This window comes from Rhamphochromis longiceps, linkage group LG8 (genome assembly GCF_057381845.1).
Source record: "Rhamphochromis longiceps isolate RC_006_pf linkage group LG8, R_longiceps_female_GT1.1, whole genome shotgun sequence".
In the NCBI taxonomy this organism is placed as follows: Eukaryota; Metazoa; Chordata; class Actinopteri; order Cichliformes; family Cichlidae; genus Rhamphochromis; species Rhamphochromis longiceps.
The window spans coordinates 22,105,829-22,113,796 of NC_140564.1; the positions used below are offsets into that span (position 1 = coordinate 22,105,829).

Consider the following 7,968-nt stretch of genomic DNA (forward strand, 5'->3'; position numbering starts at 1 on the left):
TCTATGTTATATTCCATGTCTGCTTTATAAAATATCAGTCATGAAAATGTCTGAAAAATTTAAAAAAAAATGTCAAAGTACAAAAATATAATGTTTGCTGATTGTTTTTCTAGCAGTCAACTTATGCACATGCATGCATAAAAAGCAGCTCGCATTGCTCTAAACAACAAATAAAAAGGGCACAGAAGAAATAGGAGCGCAGCCTTGCTTTACAATGCATTTCATCCAGATGAGGCAGCACTTCCATGGCCTCAGCCAGCTGCATGTAGAGAACACATCTGGCGAGCTGATTCAAATGACCGCAGATGCCAAATTCTTGTTTAAATATTTGGCGGACCCATGTTGCTCTACTCAGACATGTGAGCAGGCCCCAGTGACTACACAGAGAAAAACGGCAAAAGCATCCAAACCTACTAGACAGCATGTTAACATGCCAACTTTGCATATCAGTACAAACAATTTCTACAGTAGAAAAAAAACTCTTCCTTTTACTTCTAATCATACTCAAGTTAAGTGTAAAGGGTGAAGTAATATACAAGGCATCATGTAACGTAAGTATTTTGGACACATAAATACAAGAACAGAATGATAATGGTAACAATATGACAGAGCCAACTAGATTTTCACTAGTCTAATACAGAGGCCTAGATACTGGTTGGCAACCACCGTCAAAAAATGTATATTCCGTGATGCAAGGAGGTATATGCTGTGCACAGAAACATCTTGTAATCTTGCTTTGATCATTAGATCGCAGCGGTCACCATTAGCTTGCACGGAAAGCACCAAAAAAAGCAAACATTATGCCTCACTGTTACCACCAACACATTTCTAAAGGTGCAACTTTTACTTTGAAGGCAAATATTCAAAGATTCCAGTTTGAGTCGCACTTTCTCAAGTTTAAATACTGCTCGGCTACTAGTTCACGAGTGTTTGCTGACAAGTCAGTGTTTGCCATGCAAACTACAGGCAGCTGTGGCAACGACTGCTAACGACTGTCAGTAACCTACACCGGCCACTCATGGTTGGTGATTAATCGTTAACAGATGTTTGGAGGGTATCTCCGATACCGACGTAATGTTCAGGAAGAAGAAAGTCACTAAGCTATTTCTGAAAATGTAACAAACTGATTTAAACTGAAAATGCCTTTAAACTATAATTATTGGAATTAACCATCATGGTGTCACCAACTTGTTTTTAGAAAACAAATGTGATTAGATTGAAACTAGTCATTGAGACCTTGAAATAATTAGGGAAGGTGTCTCCCGAGGTATAGAATTAAGTGAGTATGTCATAGGTCCCCCCTGGCCTTTAAAACAAATGCAGGCACTTCTCCACCTCCTGAAGCCATGTCATTATTTTATAGATCTTCTGCAGTTTACTCCTGGAGACCTGTGCATTATGCTGTTTATCTTAAACATATCATATCTGTCTGAGGACTGTAAAATTACAGTATTACGCAAAAATATCCTCTGGTTAGCAAAACATACTGCAATACAAAGCAGCTCTTACTTGCTTTCTTTCCTAACAGTTAACTGGGTCATGGTAAGACAAGCCCATCTATGGTGCTTTTCATATCAGTCATCTTCCACACCTATGTTTTCCAGCAGTGCAGCCAACCCAGTCTTGTTTATAAATCCTCTAGATACCAAAATCTTCTGCAGTCAATTATTTTGGACACAATGACAATTAGTATTTCACTTATTTACTTGATTTCAAATGCCCATTATGGGGCTGGTAAGGTTAAAGCTATGAGGAAAGTTCAAGTAACATTGCAAGTGTTGCTGCTGAATGTAGGGAAAAACCCTGGGTGGAAACACTCTTTTTTGGCTCATCCATAGAGCCAGATCCACCTCCGCCTCCACATTTTCATTGAGTTTGCTTTCCTGCATCTCTGCAGCTTGGCCAGCGCACAAACATTCCACAAGGGAATGCAGTTATTTTTCAGACTCCACTTCATCCTGACTACTTTTTTCTTTCCTCCCATGACTCACTCCACTCACATAGTTGTCCTTCCATTCCTTTCTAAAGCCTACACGTGTTGAATATCAATGGCTTGCATGACACACACACACACACAGGGTGGAACTGTTCGTTTGCATAAACATTTCCACACTGAGCAGCACAGCTCAGACGACTGCACTCAGAGAGCCGAGGCCTCGTTGTCATAGATACAAGAGATGTGTTTGGATGGCAGAGGGTTTTTCCTGAGAGGACCCCAGAGGTACCCGAGGATATGCCGCACCCTTAAAACATGGATGACTCCTAATAGCTTGCATATGAGCTGTTACATAACATGTCTTTCCTCAGGGATCAAACCATGACGTGCCAGCAGAAAAATTATAAATTCATGGAGGGTGAAACCTTTCACATGTTCTCTCCAAACTTTTACACAATTCGGGGTGAACTGAGGACACTGCGAGAGACTTCCAAGATGGCGATTTCTAGCCTTCTTTAACGCGTTTTCCTTACGGGGCTTGATGTTTGTTAATTATATCTTGGGATAACTTTTACTGGGACTGGCCTGGAATCATCTGGGCACAAAACTGAAATACCAGCCTTGTAGGAATTTGGCACAAATTCTGCCAAAAACACTGAAGCGTGAACCACACCTATCTTTAAATCACTGTGCAATGACAAGAAGATATTTGAGAAAAATGAACATGGTTGCATGAAACAGGATGTAAAAGCTCAACAAAGCTAACGATGAGTCATAGAAAGAAAAAGTACAAGATGTAGCTTTACTCAGAAGTAAAGGTCTATAATTGTAATGTCTGCCAGCTATCAAACTGAGCAAATCACTCAGCCTTGGTGAAGTTTTGAGTTTCTTTTGTTTAGTCTATCACATTACAAGTAAGAAAAACTTCTGTCAGTCTCTCCGCCTCGGTGACCGTCCCAACTTGTCTGTTAGATTTAAGCTTTTTTGTCAACAATGTGTCTTATTGTGCCAACATAACTGGCTCGTATGAACACGAGCAGGCCTTAATTTACTTAGTTCCCTCTTCCAAAACATGCATGCTTAAGTTCTTCCTTTGGACACTTCACTTTTTTTTTTTTTACATCAAGTCCAAAATAACTAACCGTTCTCATCATTAAGCCAACCAAACCAAAACTGTGCTGCCAACAAAGACTGCGAGCGATGCTGTCATTGTTAAGGTGTGGGAAATACCTTGTCTTGGAAGTGATGGAATACTTTGTAATCGGAAGAAAAAATGGAATTCCCCATGCTTTCTTAAGTTACTTTTACTTTTGCTACTTGTCCTTCGGGATACTGTGCAGCAGCTGTTGAGTGCATTTTATTGTTTGTAACAATCATAATAATGTATAACATTTGTGCAGCGTGTAATACAAGCAAACTGAGTCAAACATCTCAGGTTTCTTTGCTGATATAGGATCGTGCTGCCAGTATTAATAATTTAGTGTGCAGGAAGTTTCTGTGCATCCAAAATTGTGACTGGATGGTAAACACAAAAAGAGGGCAAGATAACAGAAACAGATACCTAAAATTTCATTAAAGCTAGTAACTTTTTGATTTCAGTTGGATTACAATGTTTGACAGATGTGTGTCACTGCCAAAGCAGTGCGATTGCTAACCATGAGGGTATAATACAGAAACTGAAGCAAAGACTACAGATACTCTGACTGACTGCCAGTTGATGGTGTGAGTCTACATGTGCACATGACTTTACTACTGTGTTAAAAATGTCAAAGGTGCAAAACCGAAATAACATAACCATTTTTGTTGCTTATGCTCATGCAGATATGGAGCAGAATAAAACCACAAACACCAAAGATGGCGATAAACGAAGATTCAAACATCACCAACCCAGCAGAGCGAATCCATGTTGATAAGTTAGTCTGCACGGTCAAAGTAAATACATACATTGTCCTGCAAGAGACATGCAGAAATAAATGGTGCACAAGAGGGAACTAGTTAATCTATCACTCTACCCATTAACTCACTGTAAAAGCATGCACATCAGGAAATAGACACATTAAAATTGAAAGTACAGTTACGCTCTTGTAAACACTCTTTGCTTATTCATAAATGTAAATATTCTGTTTGTTAAGCAGTTAGTGGGATGTATATGTACAGAACTGATCTCCAATGACAAACCCACCATGGGGCCCAAAGAGTGTATAAAAGTTGATACAACCTCCGACCCTAAAGTCAATGTGAAAGTGCCAGGAGTGACCAGTTGAGGCGACTCTTCTGGTTGCAAAATGAAGTCAGTTTGTATACAAATCTGTCACGAACCTCCTTATGATCTCAGTAAACACTCTCCTAATGAGTTCATGATCTCAATTACCAATTTAACTCAACATGAGGCTCTATTCGTACATTATGCTGTAGGTTGTAGCTACCCTGTAAAGAACGGGTCATGTCCGTATCAGCACGCAGTGTCTTCAGTTTCTCATCCAGATCCAACTCTTTACTTGTTCACTATTTAGTTGTACACAAAATGCTAAGGAGCCGCTTGCTTAGTTTTTCTTTACTTTCAACTTTCTTCTTCACAAGGGGTCGCCATAGAAGAAGCGCCATGTGTTTTTACACCAGCTTCCCCACCTGATGCAATCTCCAGGAATTAGGTGAATGTGTTAACCATCACACTATTGGGCTCTCTTTATTTCGGTAAGGTTTGTAAAAAAAATGAACAGATTAGCTACGCATTTGCAACAATATTGATACAAACAGTGCCATCCTCAAGTATCACGGGTGCAGATAGGCAGGCACACAGCCCCTCCCCTCACTAGCAGCTGAACACATGAACAATTCACAGCACTAAACAGCTCTTTCTGGGGTACTTCGAAAGGTCAGTAAAGCTCTGTTTCAAAAACACTTGGGTATTTTACTGTAACTTGGCTGTTGCACAGGTTAACACCAGCTGTTTAACCATTAGCAATTACCCAATAGCCACATTAGCCATCTGTTAGTATTATACAAAACTGACTAGCAGCTATGTATAATAATAAAACAATAATGTAAATGTTGGAGACAGGCAGCAATCAAACCTCAACACTCCTACCTATCAGTAACGTCTACAGACAGCATTAATTTACCAAAAACAAAAAATGTTTGTGTTGAAAATATGTTACGTTTCTTTTGAAGTCCAGAAAAATCTACCAGCTAGAATTTAGCATCTAGACAGAAACAGCAGCAGCCTACTTTACCAACTCTATTTGAGTAACGTCAACAAAAAACATGGTGCCAAGTCACAAGAAACACAGCACTACCTCAAACCAGATAAAAAATATTCTCACACTTTACACTTAACGTTACTATATATTATTTTTTCATTACATCAGACAACTAAAAAGTGTGCTATGATGTTACTGGGGGTTTTTTTGTTTACGACCTTAATTTTTTGTTCTCAGTTTACCCTGTTATCATCTTGAAAACAGTACTGAGAATCAAGTGTTTTCCTGTGAAGGAAAGCTTTTGTTACAGAAAAAGCTATTGTTTAGTGGACTATTGTTATTCTGTCTGCAGAGAAAGTGGCAGAGAAAGCTACATGTTCATGGTAAATTACTAGGATGGTAATAAACAATGACCAGATCGGTTTCCTTTTTAAATATAACCCTAAAACACCTCATTTATGTGAAATAACAATATCATATTTTTTGTTAACTTGAAAACTGGTATCATGACTGGTCCACCATATACAGCACTGTTTGTCTCGCGCTCAGATCTGATTATTTCTAAGTTATCAAACTTTTATCCACAAAGATATCTGCAAAGTTACATTATTGCCATTATATACATATCGATAAATGACCAATATCGCTAATCTCGGAAGTATGTGATGTAACATTGAAGATCCCGTGCACTTACGTCAGACCACAATGTCGCCTGCGGTTCTCGTTTTGAGGACATCTGTTTACAAAATCACAATGTGTGTGATGACTTCATTGAAAGATCAAGAAGAAATCCCCCTTCACTTTAACGCTAGTCAAGAGTTGGGGGGTAAATCACTAATGCTATATCCTCTGAGGTGATGGAAACACGGTTGTGTGTGTGTGTGTGGCTGTGTGTGTGTGCTGATCTCGCTCACATGGCATAACAACTGACAGCGACGACCACAGGTGACAGACAGACAGCGGGGGGATTATTTAGTCTGCAGCACCTGTGTTTACTGCCATCACTCATTCAGCTCACGTCAGTAGTCCGCTGGAGTAATAGCTGCGTATTAACACACCGTAGGACGTGTCTGCGGACTGTCATGTATGGGGTACACCCCAAAAGTGCCGCTATTAGAGCGCACACTTCAATGAACAAATTGTAAAAGTCTCAGGTCTAGTAGAGAAAAAACTGATGTCGTGGCTATAGACAAAAAACCGCGTATTTCTATGTAACTGAACCCCGGTGCTTATAAACTTCGACTGGCACCGTGTAGCAGTCAACGTTTGACTTTCAATGCGCTTTGCTTACCTTTTGGGACCAGGCCGTTAGATCCACTCAGACTAGATACCCAACTTCTCGAGCCTGGTGATGTGGTGCGGTGTTGGCGGAGTTGCCCTTCTCCACGACACCGCAACTTTTTAACAGCTACGCGTCCCACAGCCTCGGAGCTGTGCGCCGAGTCATTATTTCCTAGAAGAGCTGTGTGGTTTTGTTTGCGAAAGGCATTAAAACATGTTGACACGCAAGAAGCGGTCCGGCTGTGGTCCTCTGCGGGTGTCGATGTAATCAGCTGTCATCACATTAGCCACGAGAAGAGCCGAGCTGCTCTGCGCCTCTCCTCTCCATGCTTACACACTTTCAACGCCACCCACTTTTCCCGAACAGACCCGCGGCTGGCTCGGCTGATGCCTGACTGAAAAGATTTGAGCAACCTGGCTACTTTTACTCTAGCTTTATATGAAGTTTTTCAAAAGTAGTGTTAGAAGAGTATGTATGTGTGCACTGTTATTTATTCAAAAATGAATAGATTAGTATATACGTGATAACTACTGGGGCCTGTTTCAGTGCAGAAGCCCATTAGCTTACGTTATGCTATCGCATACACATCTTGATATTTACTCCTAAAATCAGCTAAAGTAGCTTGGCATGACTCATATTTCAAATATTTATAATTTAGCAGCCCCTAGGTTAATCCACTGTATAAAGCAACCTTAGAAACTTGGCTTAAAATGGTGCTTTTAGGCCAAGTTTCTTGTGATTGGTTACTCTTCCAAAACAGAAGGTTTAAAAAGTACATGGGTGCAGCTGGTTATTCGCTGTCTTTGACATCATATAGGAGAAAAAAATTGCAGGAAACTCAATGTTTGAGGAGCCTGAATATTCTAACTTCATGATCCGAAATTTGGGGCCTTTTTATCATTTGCATCCAGTATTGTATTTTATTACTCTCTATATGTCTCTAGATCACTGAAAATTACTTCGACCTGGGCCATTTTTACATATGACACATTATTATTAGACAAGAACAGAGAGCATCCAGTTTTGTTCTGTTTTTTCAGTTATCAGTCAACTGGCTGATTACAGTTTTTCAAATGTAATCCACTAGAGTGGCTCTCTAAATTTTAAAATCTTTAATTCTGTTTAATTTCAGGGTCTTCTTGGACTAGCATAGTCAATATTTTTGTAAACCATGTATCCAAACGTTAGAATTTGCTGCTTAACCTAGTCATTTTAATCAGCTTTAATAATACAGTCACATGTTGCTTGTAGAAGCCCTTTGAGAGACAGAACAAACCCGTTTACAAGCAGGGAATAAATATATACCAATGCTTTCTCGGTTCTTCAGTCTCATTTCACCACAGGTCAGCACTCGTTTGTACTGTGACGTTGACCCAAACCAAAAAAAAAAAAGTGTTCACAGCAGTTTTAGGAAGTAACATCATCCCCAAGTTTGGAACTTGTGAGTTTCCGTCTTTCTTTATTTGGTGACCGCACAAGTCATTTGACTGAAATTAATCCTGACTGTTGAGATTTTTTTCTTTAATGTGGTAAGTGTTTTGGGACTAGAA

General features: G+C 39.7%; 1 protein-coding gene across 3 annotated transcripts in view; it reads right to left on the minus strand.

Annotated features, from left to right (window-relative positions):
• The window catches only part of dnmbp (dynamin binding protein), a 50,342-nt gene extending 43,590 nt beyond the window's left edge, over positions 1 to 6,752 (minus strand). For 2 of the 3 annotated variants that reach the window (XM_085416474.1, XM_085416472.1), the window contains exon 1: positions 6,428 to 6,752. The gene's annotated coding sequence lies outside the window, so the exon portion shown is untranslated. The remainder of the gene's footprint in view (positions 1 to 6,427) is intronic. The other variant, XM_085416473.1, reaches the window with a different exon arrangement.
• Positions 6,753 to 7,968: the final 1,216 nt, after the last annotated feature.